At 38.7% G+C, this 20911-nt stretch overlaps 1 protein-coding gene across 1 annotated transcript in view; it reads right to left on the reverse strand.

Annotated features, from left to right (window-relative positions):
- CREG2 (cellular repressor of E1A stimulated genes 2) overlaps positions 1-20911 on the reverse strand; it is a 69771-nt gene that overhangs the window by 5779 nt on the left and 43081 nt on the right.

A 20911-nucleotide genomic window follows, 5' to 3' on the forward strand; every position in this document is an offset into this window, starting at 1 on the left:
ATGAAATAAAAGAAAAATAAAATAAAAACAGAGATGCTGACTTTAAAAGTTGTCCATTGTTTTTGGACGTAAATGTACCCAGCAGGTCATCTACAGCAGTTCTCCTTGTTCTGAGAAGAATTGGTAACATGGAGCTTCTCACTGTGTAGAGGTAAAGGGCAACCCAATTACTTCCCTGGAATGGAGGTTGCTTGAACAAAGGCCCCCATATCTCTTGGGAAGCTGGAGTGGTTAGAGTTGGCTATTGTGCGCTGGGATGGGGCCTCCTTGGGGGAGCAAGAGGGTGGAGGACATGGCCAAGTGTAGGTGCCATACGTGTCTCCATTTTACAGCTGAAGAAATTGTGCTTTAGATGGTTTAAGTGACCTGCCCATCATCACACCATGACACCAATGGTGAGGAGGATCCTGTCCCAGCTTCATGAGGCTTCACACACTGCATGTGTGCTGATCTACCATCTCCTCAACCCATGTGAGATTTACTCACATAATCCACAAAAATTCAGCCTTCAGGGGCCTTCCAGCCTTGTGATCTCTAAACCCCAGGTAAAAGCACCCTGGTTTTGGCACCACCTCCAACTGCATGCATAATTTTTAGAGTATTAATTTTTCTCAAAAATAAACCCTGCCTTATACAAGGTTTTACTTTCTGTGATTATGGTCTGAAAATACAAAATGGAAAAATTCTAGAAATAAGTAAATCATAAGTTTTCATTGCAAGCATTGTATCATAATGAAATCTAATGCCTTCCTGCTCTTTCCAGCTCAGGAAGTGAATCATTCTTTTTTACATGTCTCCATGCTGTATATACTTCCTGCTAGTTAGCTCTCTTAAGTAAGAGAGACAGAGAGACACACACAAAGAGAGAGAGAGGCAGAGAGACCCTTCATTCACATAGCTTTTATTACAGTATATTGTTATAATTGTTCCATTTTAAGACCTCCAGCCAAGATGAAAGTGTAGTAGATACTCTTGGCCTCCTCACACAACCAAAAGAAATATAACAACCAATCAAAAACAAAAAACGACAAGAACTGCCAGAAAATGAAACAGTGTGGAAGTCTGACAACCAAGGAGTTAGAGAAGAAACTTTCATCCAGACTGGCAGGAGGGCCACCAGGGCAGAAAAAATACCGCATAGACTGGGTGGTCCCACATTTGTGTATGGATAAAAACTGGGAGGAACAACAGGAGTAAGCAATCCCAGCTCAGGACAGACCATGCAACCCAGGGTTCCAGTACCAGAAAAATAAAGCCTCATAATCTCTGGGTATAAAAATCTGTGGGGGTTGTGGTGGTGGAAGAAACTGCCAGTCTCTCAGAAGAGTCCATTTCAGGGGCTCATGGAATCCTAGAATATACACAAACCCACCCACTCAGAAACCAGTACCAGGGGAGTACCAGGGCAGCACCAGAGCAGCACCAGGAAGGGTGCCATATGCTTGAATGAAGAAGGGGAAGTGACTGAAAGCAGAGCAAGAGCTGAGCAAGTGGCATGAATCCCTCTCTGACCATTCCTCATAAACTCCAGCTGTAAAAACATGCAGCAGTTGTGGCAGTGGAAGAAACTGCCAATTTCTCAGGAGAGTCATTTGAGGAACACATGGAGACCTAGAAATATACACACACACACCCACTCAAGACTCAGCACCACAGAAGCACCTGGAAGCATGCCATTTGCTTGCAGGAAAAGGGGGAGTGACTGAGAGTGGGGTGAGAGTTGAGCAAATGGCATTGTTCCCTGTCTAACCACTCCCCCACATACAGCACCATGGTGTGGTAAAGTGGGTTGCCCCACGCTGGAGAATACATAAGCCTCCACCCCTTACAATGTAACAGGTGTGACAACAATTGAAGAGACACAGAAATATCGCCCAAATGAAAGAACAGATCAAAACTCCAGAAAAAGAATTAAGCAACAAAGAGAAAGCCAGCCTATAAGATGCAGAGTTCAAAACACTGGTAATCACAATGTTCACAGAAATGATTGAGTATGACAAGAAAATAAAGGAAGAAGTGAAGGCTATACAAAGGGAAATAAAGAAAAGTATATAGGGAACTAACAGTGAAGGAAAGGAAACTGGGATTCAGAACAATTTGGAACAGATGGGAGAAATAAACATTTAACTGTAACAGAATGATGAAACAAGAATTTAAAAAAATGAGGAGAGGTTTAGGAACCTCTGGAAAAACTTTAAATATTTCTACATCTGCATCATAGAGGTACCAGAAGGAGAAGAGGAAGAGAAGGAAATCGAAAACTTATTTGAAAAAAAGAATGAAGGAAAAGTTCCCTAATGTACCAAAGGAACTAGACATGCTAGTCTAGGAAACTCAGAGAGTCCAAAGAAGTTGGGCTCAAGGAGGAACACACCAAGATACATCATAATTAAATCACCCAAGTTTAAAGATAAGGAGGGAATCTTAAAAGCAGCAAGAGAAAAGGGGACAGTTACCTACAAAGTAGTTCCCATAAGACTATCAGCTAATTTCTCAAAAGAAAACTTGCAGGCAAGATGGGGCTGGAAAAAAGTATTCAACATCATGAAAGCCAAGGACCTACATCCAAGATTACTCTATCCAGTAAAATGATCATTTAGAATGGAAGTGCAGATAAAGTGCTTCTCAGATAAGGTCAAGTTAAAGGAGTTTATCATCACCAAGTCCTTATTATATGAAATATTAAAGAGACTTATTTAAGAAAAAGAAGTTCAAGACTATGAACAGTGAAATGACAACAAACTCACACCTATCAACAACTGAATCTAAAAAACAAAACAAAACAAAAATGAACTAAGCAAACAACTAGAACAGGAACAGACCATAGAAATGGAGATCATATAGAGGGTTATCAGTGTGTGTGGAGGAAATGGGGGATAAGATACAGGGAATAAGAAACATAATTGATAGGTACAAAATAGACACAGAGAGATTAAGAACCATATAGGAAATGGAGAAGCCAAAGAATTTATAGGTGTGACCCATGGACATGAACTAAGGGTGGGGGAAGTGCTGAATGAAGGTGGGTGCAGGGTGGAGGGGGATAAAGGAGAGAAAAAAATGGGACAGATGTAATAGCATAATTAATAAATTACACTTAAAAACAAAAAATATAAGAGAGGAGCAAGATGGTAGAGAGGTAGGTAGGAGCAGAGCCCAGTTCTCCCTGTGCCCAGCTGGAGCACCTAGTCAATCTTCTAAGGAACAGAGTAAACAGCCAGTGGAATCCAAGCTTATATGAAGATTGTGGGCCAAAAAGTGTAGAAGGGATTGAAAAACAGATGGTTAGGAGATTGCACTGGGATGGTAAATTCCCTGAGATCTGCACAAGGACCTAGGCTGCTGTGGACCCTGGCCCAGCACCTGCAGCAGGATACTGGGAGGAGGGTTAGATCATCAGCTTTCTCCCCTACCAGAGCAGAGAGGGGAGCCCAGCACCAGGAGGGACCCCGATACTGGAAGTCACTGAGGGGAATAGAGACAAAATGAGAGATGCACAGAGGCAGTATACATGAGACTATGCATACTGGGACTATGGATGCTGGGTAGGTCATTACCAGAGAAGCTGGGGTGCCAAGCGACACCTAGAGAATGGAAAAGAGTTGGGCCATGTCCAACTCTGACCCGGATACTCTCCAGACTGGTTAGAAAGTTCAGCTGTGTGAAAAGCCTTGCGCTTATGAAGTACAGTGGGCAGCTGCTTTGTAAGGAACTCACAAGCAATGGCTAAATTGCACCAAGGGTGACTTGAGCTGTGTGCCAAGACTTGACCCATCTGCATGCCCAGAGAGTGAGTGGATGACCTGAGCCATGCACCTGGGCTTGACTTTCACTGCACACCCAGAGACAGAATGGCTGCTTTGAGCCTGGTAGATCAGAGAGAACCTGGGCTAGAAGCTGGAGAACTGTGAATATTGTGGCTCAGAGCTGGTCCCTATACTTGCAAAATTATAGAAAGGGAGAAAGATGAAGCCCAGCCCCCCTCTTCCTGTGGCATCCAGAAAGACCAGCAGAACGTGCTCAACAGGTTTAGAGTAAGCAGGAGGCTTATTTTTTTCTTTCCTCTCTTTTTTTCTCCCTTGTTTTCTTCCTCCAAGTGAGACAATAAGACCTGGAGTTATGAAAGGTCTAGAGACAAATTCAAAGGGGGAGCACAAGGCTAATCCCCAAAATTGAGAAACTGAGACAAATGTCACTTTGTTATTACATGAACTGGCATTTTATTGTTTATCTGTATTATTATTTTTTCATTATTTTCACTACGTTTGTTTTATTATTCTTTTTTATCTCTCTTTGTCATGCTTAATTTTCTTTGTTTTATTGCTCTGTTTAATTGCATGGTTTGATTGTTTTTTTCTTATTCTTTTTTCATTATATTTTAATTTCCTTCTTTCACTTCACTTGTGTTTCAATAACACAACTCTTGATCTTGTACTTTCTATTGTGGCTACCCTAATCATATTCTTATTCTCATATTATTGTTGTTCCAGTACAATTATAAATAATTGTCATTCCATACAATTGTACATACTACACAGTAACCCTCCCTGATTTTAGCCCACTTCACTTTATCCCTGAGCATTATTTTTGTTGTGGTTAACTCTATTCTCTCTCACACTATGCCTACCTTTTATCCTTTAGTCTCACTATATCTCATCATCTGACTTCGCACAAGCACTCTGTTTTCTGGATTAGGCTCACAATCCTCCCCTCTAACAAGAGTCTTATCTCTTTTTCACCTTTTTATAAAAAGTGGCTAGAGAGGTGAAATATCACAGTTAACATTATACTTATCTAAAGAATCTCCTATCTCTTCTCTACTTACTGGTACTTTAAACCCATTAAATACTCCCACACTGTTTTAATCTATTTTGCCTACCCCCTGCCACTTATCACATACAAGAATAGGTGGGACCTGAGAACATGAGTATACCTGCTGGAAGAGAAAATCCACCAACAAAGGAACCACCAAAAGGTCACAACCCAAGTACAACAAGAAAGCCCACACAAACAGAAGAAATGGCAAACATAGAGTGTCCAGACAAGGAGAATAAAGAGACCACACCACTGAACCGCATAGAATTCCAATCATAGAAGTTCACTCTACAAAGACAGCTAGCAAAGCAAAATATCAGGAAGCACAGAAACAAACAAAAAGAATCACCTAAAATGGGGAGACAAAAAAAAGAACATGCAATCAAAAGGCATGGAATTCTCCTCACTAAAACAGCTACATGAAATGGGGGTATCCAAACTATAAAATATAGAATTCAAAATAATGGTTATAAAGTTGTTCAGGGAACTCACAGACAACTACAAAGAACTAAGTGAGAACTACAACAGTAGGAAGAAGGAAACAGAAACTATACAAAAAAAACAGGAAGAAATAAACAACAAAATCTCAGAATTAGAAAACACACTAGAAGGAATCACAATCAAAGTGGATGAAGAAGAGGATTGAATTAGCGAACTGGAGGACAAGGTAGAAAAAAACACCCAGAAAGAGTGAGAAAAGGAAAAGAGAATCAGAAAGAAGGAAGAAGTGGTAAGGGAACTGCATGACAACATGAAATGTAATAATATTGGTATAATAGGGATACCAGAAGGAGAAGAAGACCAAGGGATAGAAAACTTGTTTGGAAAAGTAATGATGGAAAGCGTTCCTAATTTAATGAGAGAAAAAACACAGAGAGTTCCAATCAAGAGGAACTCAAAGAGGCTCACTTCAAGACACATCATCATTAAAATGGCAAAACTCCAAGACAAAGAGAGAATCTTAAAGGTAGCAAGAGAGTAAAAGGAAATAACATACAAGGGAGCCCCAATAAGGTTAGCTACTGACTTCTCAATGGAAACACTCCAAGCAAGAAGAGAATGGCAAGAAATATTCCAAGTAATGAAAACCACAGGCCTGCACTCATGACTACTCTACTTGGCAAGGCTCTCAATTAAAATGGAAGGACAAATGAGGACTTTCCCAGAAAAAAAAAAAGCCTCAAAGAATACACCTCCTCCAAACTATCACTGCAAGAGATGCTAAAGGGTCTGCTTTAAGAAAAGGGTAAAAAAGAGTGAGAGAGAAAGAGGAACACAGATATGAAAAAATGGCAATGTGTGATCACTTATCCATAATAACCTTAAATGTAAATGAACTAAGTATTCCCATGAAAAGACATAGAATAGGTGAATAGATAAGAAAGCTTGGCCCACACATAGGCTGCCTTCAAGAGACCCACCTCAGATCAAAAAACCTACACAGACTGAAAGTGAGGGACTGAAAACAAATATTTGAAGAAAATGGACAGGGAAAAAAAGCAATGGGAGCAATACTCAGAAAAAATAGACTTCAGAAAAAGAGCCATAAAAAGATACCAGGAAGGTCACTTCATAATACTCAGGGAAAGAATCCATCAAAAAGACATAAACATTGTAAATATACATGCACCAAATATAGGAGCACCCAAATACACAAAGAAAATCTTGGAGTACTTCAAGAAAGATATTGACAGCAACACAATTATAATAGAGGATTTCAAAACCACATTGTCAGAAATGGATAAATCTTCCAAACAAAATAGCAACAAAGAAATTGTGGAATTGAACAATGCCCTAGATCAAATGGACTTACCTGATATATATAAAGCCTTTCATCCCAAACAAGCAAAATACGCAATCTGTTTAAATGCACGTGGAACATTATCAAAGATAGACCACATGATAGGACACAAAACAAGCCTCAACAAATTTAAAAAAATGAAAATCATATCAAGTATTTTTCTCTGACCACAAAGGACTGGAACTAGAAACCAACCTCAAAGAAAAAACCCATAAAAACCCAAACTCATGGATTAAATACCATGTTATTAAAAAATGAATGGGTCAAGAATGAGTTTAAGGAAGAAATAAGGAAGTTTCTGGAAAAAAAATGAAAATGAACTCACAACAATCCAAAACTTATGAGACACACTGAAGGAAGTCCTGAGTGGGAAGTTCATAGTGATACAGGCCTACCTAAAAAATATAGAAATAATTCCAATAAACAACCTAACCCTACAGCTATAAGAACTGGAGGAGTAACAATAAAGATAGCCCAGAGCAAGTAGAAGGAAGGAAATAACCAATATCAGAACAAAATTAAATGACATGGAGACTAAAAGAACAATTTGAAGGATCAATTGTTGGGAACTTCTCTGCCTGGTTTCAGGAATTGTAACTACCCCCCATAGCTAAGGATGAGTGAGTGACCTCCAGAATGGGAGCCACAGGAGACAAAAGCTTGTCTCTGGTAGCAAATGCTGCCTCAGCTTACTCTCCTGCCCCCAAAGTATGGTTGATGTTGGTGACGGGTATGACTCCTCACAGCAAGGGGCAACCTAAGCCAGCAAGGGGCAACTTGGGAGGCCATCATAGAAGGACTCAGAGGGGGTGCAACAAAGAGGGAGCAATATACCCTTCCCTTCTGGCTATTGTGACATAGCCTGAGTCTCCACATCCTCTGGAAGAAGAGCTTCCTGGCTCTAATACACTTGAGCCTGAAAACCTGTGATGGGGGAGGCAGTGCAGCTCCTTTCCTTGCTAGAGCGGTATCCGGGCTAATCAGTCATAAGAAAGAATTCCTAAAAATCCTGTGAAACCTGCATTGCTAAGAGTGTTTTCATCCATATGTTAAGGGTCCGAGCAGGAAATGAGTATGTCTCCCACAGTTTCTGCAACCCCCTTTTCTGACAGACACTGACTCAAACTAGGCCCTCAAATTTCTTTGAAATGTTATCTTCTGTTTGATCCTTGCCACCCTGTATTCCTGTGTATTACAACCTAATGAAAGCCCCCAAAGAAAGGGCTCTCCTGGGCTTTTTCCTCTGAGAAACTGTCCACCTCTCCTCCCCAAGCAGATCATGTCTTGGTAGTGTTTCTTTCATCCGTGGTGAAAGGGGGACTTCCAGGAAAAGTTGCCCTCACAATCAATAAAACCAGGAGCTGGTACATTGAAAAGATAAACAAAATTGACAAGTACTTAAGGAGATTCATCAAGAAAAAAGAGAGAGGAACGAAGTAAGGACAATCAGAAATGAAAGAGGAGAAATTACAACTGATACAACAGAAATACAAATGATTTTAAGAAATCACTACAAATAACTATATGCCAAGAAATTTGAAAACCTAGGGGAAGTGAACAAATTTTTAGAAAAATATAATCTTCCTAAACTAAGTGAAGAAGAAGCAGAAAGCCTGAACAGACCAATAACAGCTGATGAATTGAAGCAGCAATCAAAATTTTTCCAGCACACAAAAACCCTGGACTAGACAGTTTCACAGGAGAATTTTACAAAGCACTTAAGGAAGAGCCAATTAATCCTTCGTAGATCATTTCAAAAAATTAAGAAGATGGAGGACTCCCAAACTCTTTTTATGAAGCCAGCATTATTCTAATCTCAAAACCAGACAAAGACACAGCAAAGAAAGAAAACTTCAGGCCAATATTGCTGATGAACATAGATGCTAAAATACTCAACAAAATATTGGCAAACCACATCCAGCAATACATTAAAAAGATCATACACCATGATCAAGTGGGATTCATCCCAGGGATGCAAGGGTGGTTCAATATTCACAAATCAGTAAATGTAATACATCACATAAACAAAAGCAAACAAAAATCACATGATCATATCCATAAATGCAGAAAAAGCATTTGGTAAAGTACAGCACCCATTTATGATAAAAACAGTAAAGTGGGTATAGAGGGAGCATTCCTCAACATAATAAAGGCCATATATGAGATACATATTGCCAACATCATACTCAATGGGCAAAAACTAAAAACTTCTCCACTGTGATCAGGAATAAGACAAGGTTGTCCATTTTCACAGCTTCTGTTCAACATAGCATTGGAAGTCCTATTCACAGCATCAGAGAAAAAAGGAAATAAAAGACATCCAAATTGAGGAAAACAGGAAACAAAACTGTCATTGTTTGCAGATGACATGATAATGTACATAGAAAAATCCTATATACTTTGGCAAACAACCTTCTCAACCTAATAAATGAATTTGGCAAAACAGCAGGATTCAAAGTCAATATTCAGAAATCAAAGGCATTTTTAAAAATTTATTTAATAGTTTTAATTGTTGTTCAAGTACAGTTTTCTGTCTTTTACTCCTATCCCAGCCCTCCCCTGCAAAGGCATTTTTTAAAAGATTTTATTTATTTATCTTTAGAGGGAATGGAAAGAAGAGAGGGAGAGAAATATCAATGTATCGTTGCCTCTTGTGCATCTCCCCCTGGGCACTGGCCTGCAACCCAGGCATGTGCCCTGACTGGGAATTGAACCACAATGCTTTGGTTCACAGGCCTGTGCTCAGTCCACTGAGCTACACCAGCCAGGGCTCAAAGGCATTTTTGTATACCATCAATAAAATATCAGAAACAAATTAGAAAAAATCACATGCAATGTGGCAAGAAGAAAAATAAAATATCTAGCAGTAAACCTAACCAAGGAGGTAAAAGATCTGTACTGAGGAAACTACACAACACTGAAGAAAGAAATCAAAGAAGAGACAACAAATGAAAACATATATCATGTTCATGGATATGAAGAATTAACTTCATCAAAATGTCCACACTACCCAAATAATTTATAGATTCAATGCAATACCTATTAGAGTACCAATGGCATATTTCACAAATATAGAACAAACATCTCAAAAATTTATATGGAACCCAAAATGACCCCAGATAGCTGCAGCAATTTTGAGAAAGAAGAACAAAGCAGTAAGGATCACAATACCTGATATCAAACTGTATTACAAGTCCTCTGTAATCAAAACAGCCTTGTACTGGCAAAAGAACAGACACATAGACCAATGGAACAGAATACAGAGCTCAGAAATAAATCCAAGTCTCTATGGTCAATTAATATTTGACAAAGGGGGCAGAAGCACAAAATGTAGTAAAAGTAGCCTCTTCAACAAATGGAATTGGGAGATCTGGACAGCGAAATGGAAAAAAAAAAAAAGAAAGTTGACCACCAACTTACTCCACACACACAAAAAAATTTAAGATGGATAAAAGACTTAAATATGAGTCATGACACTGTAAAGGTCCTTAAGAGGAGCACAGGCAAAAAAATGTCAGATATTCCATGCAGCAATATTTTCACTGATATGTTCCCAATGGCAAAGAACATAAAGGAAAGAATAGATGAATGGGGTCTCATGAAAATAAAAAGCTTCTACATGGCTGAAAAAACAGCATTAAAATGGAAAAAATATATGGAAAAACATATTTGCCAATGTTACTTCAGACAAGTGTTTGATCTCCAAAATATATAAAGAACTCACAGGACTCCACTCCACGAAGACAAACAACCCAATAAAAAATAGTCAAAAAAGTTGAACAGACACTTCTCCAAGGAGGACATAGAAAGTCTCCAGAAGCATATAAAAAGATGCTTAACATCTCTAGCCATCGGAGAGATGCAAATTAAAACCACAATGTAATACCACTTCACACTGCTGAGAATGGCCATCATAAACAAAGCAACAAACAAGTGTTGGAGAGGTTGTGGAGAAAAGGGATCCCTGGTGCAGTGTTGGTGGGATTGCAGAATGGTACAACCACTATGGAAAACAGTACGGAATTTCCTCAGAAGACTAAAAATGGAACTGCCTTTTGACCTGGCAATTCCACTGCTAAGATTATATGCTAAGAACCCTGAAACACCAATCTAAAAGAACCTATGCACTCCAATGTTCATAGCAGCACAATTTGCAATAGCCAAGTTCTGGAAGGAACCTAAGTGCCCATCAATGAATGGATGGATCAAAAAACTATGATACATTTACAAAATGGAATACTACACAGGAGAAAGAAAGAAGGAGCTCCTACACTTTGTTACAGCATAGATGGAACTGGAGAGCATTATGCTAAGTGAAATTATCCAGGAGGTGAAAGACAAACAATATTATATGATCTCACCTTTATCTGGAACCTAATTAAGAAATCAAACAAGCAAGCAAAGTGTGGTTAGAGACATTGAAATTAGGAGTAAACAGAGTAACAAAAGGGGAAGGGATAGTGGGGGGAGAAGTGTGAAGGGTTTGCAGGAACAACTATAAAGCACACATGGACAGAACCAAGGGTGGGTGGAATCAGGGGAGGGAGGTGAGGATGGCTGGAGTGGGGGTGGGGTGGAGAGGAGGCAGAAAACTGTATTTGAACCACAATAAAATTTAAAATTTTTTCATAAAGAAGAAAAAATATTGTTACATTTTATTGTTATTGTTAATGTCTTACTATCTAATTTATAAATTAAGTATATTGTAGATATGTACTTATAGGAAACTATATATATATATTATATATATATATAATGTCATTATATATATATATTTATATATATATGTATATATATATAATGTCATTTTCTGTGGTTCAGGCTCTGCTGAAGCTTCAGGCATCCACTGGGTGTCTTGGAACGTGTTCCTATTGGATATGGGGAGGTTACTGTATTTAAATAATTTTTATTTCAATAAAAGTAACAGGGGTATATTACAGATAAGAATGGAAAATGTGTATCATTTTTTAAGTAAAAAAATTAGGCCATGAAAGATGGTAGCAAAGTAGGTGGGAACTGTGCCCACTTGCTCATGCACCTAGCTGGGACAGTTAGCTGATCTTCAAAAAAAACAAAATAAGCAGTCAACAGAATTATAGCTGATATCGAGTTCAGAAGCCAAAGTATACAAAGGTTACTTCAAAATGGGCAAGAGTTGGAGTTTGTGGAAAGCCAGAGAGTAGCCTGGAGTGGCAGTTGTGCCCACAGAGACTTTTTTCAAAAGGGGATCTGAGGCAAGTTGGTCAGGGACCTTGCACGTGCAGCTGCCTGGCAACAAGGAGGAAGGATCATGAGTGCGATTTGATCCCACTCAGTGCACCTGGTGGATTGATCAAAGGGGTCCAAAGCAAGGTGGTTTATCAGTGCCACCATGGGGTGATGGCACAGAGTGTAGAGCGCAGGCCCCAGAGTGCTCTGAGGGCAGTGGGCTAGAAACTATGCAACTTTTGTTATTTAGGGACAGACTGAGCCCCCTTCTTTGGCTGAACTACCAAAAAGGGAAAATTGAGCCCAATGACTCACCACCTGCAGGAGCTGGGAAGATTCTGCAGGAGCAAAATCTGCTGGGCAGCCTTAACAACCAGCAGCATTTTTTTTCCTCCCTATAGTAAGATAGCAAGGGTAACACCTAAAAAGACCCATTTTGAATTCTCTACAGGGAAAGTACAGCGGGTTCTAGGGCCCCATTTCACTGAGGCCATTGCAACAGGAAGTTAAGAAAAGGTATAATAAGGGAAATTCAGGGCATTGCCAGTACTTGGCTCACACACAGAACTGCAGAATACACTACACAGGAGAGCGCTGACACTCTAACGTGGATTGCCCCCTGCACTCCATGAAATAGACAGCTATTTAAGCAGAAACTATACATTATTGACAATAAACTGGGGTAAGCTAGGAAGGAAGGTACAGGGGCAGGGGTAACACACCCACAATTTTCCCAGAAAACTAAACTTTGCTTCCCAGGTGAGATACAGATTTCATCCTCTCAATCAAAACAGACGCTCCCTCTAGAGGCAGGGGAAGGAAATACAGGTGGTGTTGCCAGAAATTGGACGACCCACCCAGTACCTGGAGCTGAGAAAAAAAGAGACGAATCCAGAAAGAAGTCAGAAGATGATCACCAAGAGCTGAGACAAATTTCACCTTGCTTTTCTTCAGAATTAGCATGTTTTTGTACTTATTACTTCTTTTCTTTTTTAGTTTTCTTTGGTTTTTATTTTGTTTTCATTTTTTCTCCCTTTCATTTTGCATTTTAATTTTTCTTCTTACACTTCACTCATATTCTAAATAACTCACCATTCTTAGTATTTTACTTTCATTCTTTTAATTCAGATTATATATTTTCTTCGTATTATTGTTATTCTAAATCCAGCACAGCACTCTTCCCTTGTCTTAATCCATTTTTCCATCTTCCTGATCTTTGTTACTGTTATTATAAACTTTCTCTTACACTATGCCATCTTCCTATTTCTTACTCTCACTATTTCTCCTCCATCTAACCTTGCATAAGTGCTCTTCTTTCTTAAGTCAGCTCACATTCTTTTTCTCATCTTACAAGTCTTATTTCTCCTATCCAAGTACTAACCAGGCCCAACCCTGCTTAGCTCCTGAGATTAGACAAGAATGGGCACATTCAGCATAGTATGGCTATAGACATCTTCTTCAATTTTACAAACAGTAACTAGTTGGGTGAAATACCATAGTTATTTCTGTAGTTCTACAACACAACTCTTATTTGTTCACTATGTGTTTGTACTTTAAATCCAATAGGATACTCTCACACTGTCTTACACCATTTTGCCTTCCCCCTACCCCTGATCAGCTGAGTGAAGAAATTTATTTCATTTTTTTTTACCCTCACATAACCTGGGCTTTATACCTCACTCTTACTAGTTTGCTTCCCTGATCCTCTTAAAATCATTTTTCTTCACTGTAGACCTCTCATACTCACTTTTCTCTTTTGTACAATATTCTATTTTTTTAGCTATCAGTTTGAAATTTATTTTCCTTTTAAAATTTGTATCTTTTATTTATATATTTACTTTTTATTGTTGTTCAAGTACAGTTGTCTCCATTTTCACCTCACCATGGCTCCCCACCAATCCCTACCTCCCACTCTCAAACCTACCCCCTTGGGCTTTGTCCATGTGTCTTTTTTTAAAAAAGTAGTTTTATTGTCATTCAAGTACAGTTGTCTGCATTTACCCACCACCACTCTCCCACACACCCCAGCCATCCCCACCTCCCTCCCCTGATTCCACCTCCTCATGGCTTTGTCCGTGAGTCCTTCATAGTTGTTCTTGAAAACCATTCCTCCCTTTCCCCGCATTATCCCCTCCCAGCTCCCCTCTTGTTACTGTCAGACTGTTCTTAATTTCAATGTCTCTGGTTATATTTTGCTTGCTTGTTTTGTTGATCAGGTTACATATGTAGGTGAGATCACCAGGTATTCTTTCACCACCTGGCTTATTCACCTAGCATAATGCTCTCCAGTTCCATTCTTCACTGTTGTGAAGGGTAGAAGGGTATTCTTTCTCTCTTCTGCATAGTATTCCATTGTGTAAATATATAACAGTTTTTTTATCTGTTAATTTATTGGTAGGCACTTATTGCTTCTAGCACTAGGCTTTTGTAAATTGTGCCACTATGAACATTGGGGTGCATATGTTCTTATGAATTGGTGTTTCAGGGTTCTTAGGGTATAACCCCAGCAGTGGAATTGCTGGGTTAAAAGGCAGTTTCATTTTTAGTTTTCTGAGAAAATTCCATACTGTTTTCCACAGTGGCTGCACCAGTCTGCAATTCCACCAATAGTGCATTAAGGTTCCCTTTTCTCCACAACCTCTCCAACACTTGTTTGTTGCTTTATGATGACCATTTGCAGCGGTGTGAAGTGGCATCTCATTGTGGTTTTCTAAAAAATATATTTTATTGTTGTTCAAATACAGTTATCTGCATTTTCATTGAGGTTTTAATTTGCATCTTCTTGATGGCTAGCAATATTGAGCATCTTTTCATATGTCTCTGAGCCCTCTGTGTGTCCACCTTGGAGAAGTGTCTGTTTAAGTCTTTTACCCATTTTTAGTTTTTTTTTTTAGTCTTCCTATAGAGGACTCATGTGAGTTCTTTATATATATGTAGATCAAACCCTTGTTGAAGGTACCATTGGCAAATATGTTTTTTCATACAGTGGGTTCACTTTTCCTTTTAATGCTGCCTTCTTTAGCCATGCAGAACCTTTTTACTTTGACAAGATCCCATTTGTTTATTCTTTCCATTATGTCCCTTGCTCTTGGGGACATATCAGTGAAAATACTGCTGCATAGAATATCTGAGATTTCGCTGCCTAAGTTCTCCTGAGGGACTTTTATGGTATCATGACTTATATTTAAGTCTTTTATCCACCTTGAATTTATTTTTGTCTGTGATGTAGTTGGTGATCAAGTTTCATTTTTTTTATGTAGCTGTCCAAATCTCCCAACACCATTTGTTGATGAGGCTATTTTTACTCTATTTTATGCTTTTTCCCTCTTTGTTAAATATTAATTAACCATAGAGAATTTGGTTTATTTCTGGGCTCTCTATTCTGTTCCATTAGTCCATGTGTCTATTCATATGCAAGTACAAGGCTGTATTGACTACACTGGCCTTGTAATACAATTTGATATAAATATGATCTCAACTAATTTGTTCTTTTTTTTTCAAAAGTGCTACAGCTATTCTGGGTTATTTTTGGTTCCACATACATTTTTGAAATGCTTGTTCTATATCTGTAAAATATGCCATTGGTATTTTAATAGGTATTGCATTGAATCTATGAATTGCTTTGGGTAGTATGAACATTCTGATGATGTTAATTCTTCTGAACTATGAACACAGTATATATTTCCATTTGTTTGTCTCTTCCTTGATTTCTTTCTTCAGTGTTGCATAGTGTCCTCAATACAGATCTTTTACCTCTTTGGTTAGGTTTATTCCTAGGTATTTTATTTTTCTTGTTGCTATACCAAATGAAAAATTTTCAGCTGGTTTCTGTTTCTGATATTTTATTGGTGGTGTACAAAAATGCCTTTGATTTCTGAATATCGAGTTTGCATCCTCATGTTTTGCCAAATTCACTTGTTAGATCAAATAGTTTTTTTTTTTTTTGGTGGAGTCTATAGGATTTTGTGTGTCCATTATCATGTCAGCTGGAAACAATGACAGTTTTACTTTCAATTAGGATGGCTTATTTTCTCTTCTTGTATGATTGCTGTGGCTAAGAATTCCAGCACTATGTTGAATAGGAGTGGTGAAAATGATCATTCTTGTCTTGTTCCTCAATTTAGCAGGAAAGCTCTAAGTTTTTGCCCATTGATTATGATATTGACTGTAGGTTTCTCATATATGGCCTTTATCATGTTGAGGAATGCTCCCTCTATTCTCCCTTGGTTACATGATTTTATCACAAATGGGTGCTGTAGCTCATCAAATGCTTTTTCCTCACCTACTGACATGATCATGTGATTTTTGTCTTTTGTTTTGTTCATGTGATGTATTATTTTTATTGATTTGTGAATATGGAGCCATCCCTGCATCTCTGGGGTGAATCCCACTTGGTCATGTTATATGATCTTTTTAACATACTGTTGGATGTGGTTTGCCAATATTTTGCTGAGGATTTTAGCATCTATGTTCATCAGCAATATTGGCCTGAAGTTTTCTTTCTCTGTTGTGCCTTTATCTGGTTTTGGGATTACGATGATGCTAGCTTCATAAAAAGAGTTTGGAAGTCCTCCATCTTCTTAATTTTTTGATACAATCTGTGAAAGATTGCTCTTCCTTAAATGCTTTGTAAAATTCTCCCATTAAACTGTCTAGTCCAGGGCTTTTATGTGCTGGAAAATTGTTGATTGCTGCTTCAATTCATCAGCTGTTATTGGTCTGTTCAGGCTTTCTGCTTCTTCTTCACTCAGTTTAGGAAAATTATGTTTTTCTAGAAATTTGTCCACTTCCCCTAGGTTTTCAAATTTCTTGGCATATAGCTCTTCACAGTAATTTCTTACAGTCCTTATTTCTGCAGTACCAGTTGTAATTTCTCCTCTTTCATTTCTGATTGTGTTTCTTTGGGTCCTCTCTCTTTTTTTTCTTGATGAGTCTGCTTAAATGCTTGTTGATTTTGTTTCTTTTCAATGTGCCAGCTCCTGGTTTTATTGATCTTTTGAATTGTGCTTTTAGTCTTTATGTCATTTAATTCTACTCTAATCTTGGTTATTTTCTTCCTTCTACTTCCTCTGGGCTGTCTTTTTTGTTGTTCCTTAAGTTCTTGTAGGCTTAACATTAGGTTATTTATTTGAAATGTTTCTATGTTTTTTTGGTAGGCCTGTATCACTATGAACTTCTCTCTCAGGACTGCCTTCACTGCATCCCATTAGTTTTGGATTGTTGTGAGTTCATTTTCCTTTGTTTTCAGAAACTTTTTGATTTCTTTTCTAATCTCATTCTTGACCCATTCATTGTTTAATGGCATGCTATTCAATCTCCCTGAGTTTGAGTGTTTTGGGTTTTTATCGTTAAGGTTGGTTTCTAGTTTCAGTCCCTTGTGGTCAGAGAAAATGTTTGATGTGATTTCAATTTTCTTGAATTTTTTGAGGCTTGTTTTGTGTCCTATTATGTGGTCTGTCTTTGAAAATGTTCCATGTGCTTTTGAAAAGAATGTGCATTTTGCTTGTTTAAGATGAAAGGCTGTTTATATATTTTTTAAGTCCATTTGATCTAGGGCATTGTTCAAGGTCATAACATTCTGTTGCTACTTTGTTTGGAAGATCTGTCCATTTTTGACAGTGGTGTGTTGAAATCCTGTACTATATTTGTGTTGCTGTCAATACCTTTCTTGAAGTTCTCCAAGTTTTTCTTTGTGTATTTGGGTGCTCCTATGTTTGGCGCATGTATATTTACAATGTTTATGTCTTTTTAATGGATTCTTCCATTAAGTATTATGAAGTGACCTTCTCGGTCACTGTTTTTATGTCTCCTTCTTTGAAGTGTATTTTATCTGATATGAGTATTTCTACTCCAGCTTTTTTTTTCTGTCCATTTGCTTAGAATATTTTTCTAGCCTGTCACTTTCAGTCTGTGTAGGTATTTTTTTCTGAGATGGGTCTCTTGTAGGCAGAATATGTGTAGGTCATGTTTTCTTATCCATTGAGCTATTCTATGCTTTTTGATTGGGATATTTAATCCATTTAAGGTTATTATTGGTAGGTACATATTTATTGATATTTTGATTTGTCATACTTGTTTTTGTCTCTCTCTCACTGTTTTTTTTTTCTTGTTCTTAAAACAGACCCTTTAGCATCTCTTGTAGATCTGGTTCAGTGGAGGTGTATTCTTTGAGTCTTCTTTTTTTGTGAAGCTCCTTATTTGGCTTTCTATTTTAACTGAGAGCCTTCCTGGATAGAGTAGTCTCAGTTGCAATCCCTTGGTTTTCATTACTTGGAATATTTGTTGCCATTTTCTTCTGGCTTGGAGCATTTCCACTGAGAAGTCAGTTTCTAGTTTTATTTGGGCTCCTTTGTACATCACTTCCTGTTTCTATTTTGCTGCCTTTAAGCTTCTCTCTTTGTCTTGGAATTTTGCCCTTTTTTTGTGGTGTGTCTTCAAGTGGGCCTTTTTGTGTTCCTCTTGATTGCTCTGTGGTCCCTGGATTTGTGTGACTTTTTCTGTGATCAAATTAGGGAAGTTTCCCATCATTACTTTTCAAACAGGTTTTCTCTCCCTTGGTCTTCTTCTCCTTCTAATATGTCTATTATATCGATATTATTACATTTCATGTTGCCCTGAATTTCCCTTAACCTCTCTTCATTCTTTCTGATCCTATTTTCCTTTGCTTGCTCTTTCTGGGTTTTTTTCTCCCTTGTCCTCCAGCTCGCTGATCTGATCCTCTGCTTCCTCTAGTCTGCTTTTGATTCCTTCTACTGTGTTCTTCAGTTAAGAAATTGTATTCTTCATTTCCTCTTGGCCCTTGTTGATAGTTTTTATTTCCTTTTTCATGTTGATATTGTTTGCAGTGAGTTTATTGTAATTTCCATGTAGTTTTTGGTAATTCTCTGTGAACTCATTGAGCTTCCTGATAACCATTGCTTTGCACTCAGTATCTGATAGTTTAGTTGCCTCTATTACATTTAGCATTCCTTCTGAGGTTTCCTCCTTTCCTTTCATTTGGGAAGTGTTTCTTTGTCTTCTCATTGTTCACAAGGCTCTTGTTGTTAGCCTCTGCTTTTTTTATTTATCTGTTCTGACACCCTGGGTTTATGTTATGAACTACTATGATATGAGACCTGTGAGATTCAGTAGTGTAGTCTCCTTGATCTCCTGAATTTGCTGCTCTTGAGCTGTTTTTTATGTTTTCTTTCTGTATGCATTTGGGTTCTCATTGTTTTGGGGTCTTTTGTTGGCAGGTCCTTCTCTCCAGCTGGCTAACTGAAGGTCACTTCTTCCACCACATCTTGTATTGTGTTGTGCAGGTGTGAGCAGGTTGTGTTGAAGCTGGTTATTCTGTCTGTTCAAGGTTTTGAGGATTCTCTCACTATCATTCAGTTGTTTGTTCTGGGTAATTTCTCTACTGTTTAGTTGTAATTCCAGATTGGTCCTGTGTGGAGGTTATCCCTTCACCTTCTTCCATTGTTTTCTGTTGCTGGTTCCTTTGTTGGTGAGTTCCCTCTTACAGTAGGTGTACTGGTGTTAACAGTTCCCATCTACTCTCTAGTGTGATCAGTTAGAAAGGGAAGGAAAAATGGATTACGATAACAGGAGCGTATTCTATGGGATTTAAAGTGCCAACCAGTAGAGAAGACATAGGAGGTCCTTTGGATATGTATACTGTTGACCATGGTATTTCACCCAACCAGCTACATTTTAGAAAGTGTAGATTTTAAAAAGATAACCTCTTGTTAGAGGTGGGAAGTATTGTGAGTTGAATCCTGAAAACAGTGAGCTTATCTGTTGTCAGATTTGGGGATATAGTGAGAGTAAAGTGTAGAAAATAGGTGTGGTGTGCGAGAGAATAGAGTTAACCACAACCGTAATAAAGTTCCAGAAACTGAAATGGGCTAAGATCCGGGAGTGGTGGTGTGTGATATTCACAACTGTATGGAACAACAATTATTTACAATAATAGCGGAACAACAGTCACATGACAGAATCTATATGATCTGAATAACAAGAACAGGAAGTACACAACCTAGAGCAGTTTGCTATTGGAACAAATGTGAGGTGAAATAAGAAAAGTTAAATATACACTATGAAAGATAGAACAACAAAAACCAAACAATGCAATTATGCAAAATGAAGAAAACTAAACAAAAAGACTAGAAATAAAAAATACCAATAAAACAAAATAAGTGAAAAATAATGAAATAATAATAATAATACAAATAAACAATAACATTCAAGTTTCTGTAACAGCAAAGTGAAATTTATCTCAGTTTCTCAGTTGTTGGGCCTCTTTGGGTGTGACTCTGGTCCTTCCACAGCTGTCTCACTTGGGGGAAAATTTAATGAAATAAAAATATAGAGAAAGCAAATCCTTCTGCTTACTTTAAACCTGCCAAGGGAATTATCCTGGTCTTCCTGGCTTCAGCATGCTGAGGGAAGTTGAGTATTGATTTTCTCCCTTTCTATGGCTTTGTAAGGCTTGGGTCAAGGTGTGGGCCACATTCTTCACAGTTGCCCAGCCTCCAGCCCAGTTCCTCAGTTCACTGCCAGGCCCCTACTTCCCTTTAGTGCTAGGCTTGTACCTCCAATCCCCCAGTTGTGTTATCCTTGAGGTGCACCAGTTAGAGGCAATTTGCACACCACCTTCTTGCTCTTTGATGTCCCAGGTGCTATGCACTCTCAAAGTCTCTTTATGGTAGTTCACCTCCCTCACTGACTTAAGTCCTTCTGAGGACTGCTAACTCAGTGAGCCCTGCTGCTCTCCTCTGTGGGTGGGTGCCTTCTCCTTTCTCCTAGCTAGCCAGTCTGACAGCACAAGGCCAGGGGCACTGCTGTGGCTACCACAGCAGGGGCAAAGCTGCAGGCAATGGCTGGGGTGGGTGTGTGCTGCTGTAGCATTGGGCACAGGCTGGTGGCCTTGGCCACTAAGGGGGGGATAGAGGTGTGGCTGTGGTAATGGTGGCAGGAGCAAGAGCACAGCTGAGGCTGTGGAGGAGGGAGCACAGCCACTGTGGCTGTGGTTGCAGGGGTTTGGATGAGATTGCAGCTGCAGTGGCTGCAAGGGCCCTGCCAGGGAAGTGGGGGTACTGCCACAGC

This window comes from Sturnira hondurensis, unplaced genomic scaffold, assembly GCF_014824575.4.
Source record: "Sturnira hondurensis isolate 20B ecotype Veracruz unplaced genomic scaffold, ASM1482457v3 Scaffold0009664, whole genome shotgun sequence".
NCBI lineage: Eukaryota > Metazoa > Chordata > Mammalia > Chiroptera > Phyllostomidae > Sturnira > Sturnira hondurensis.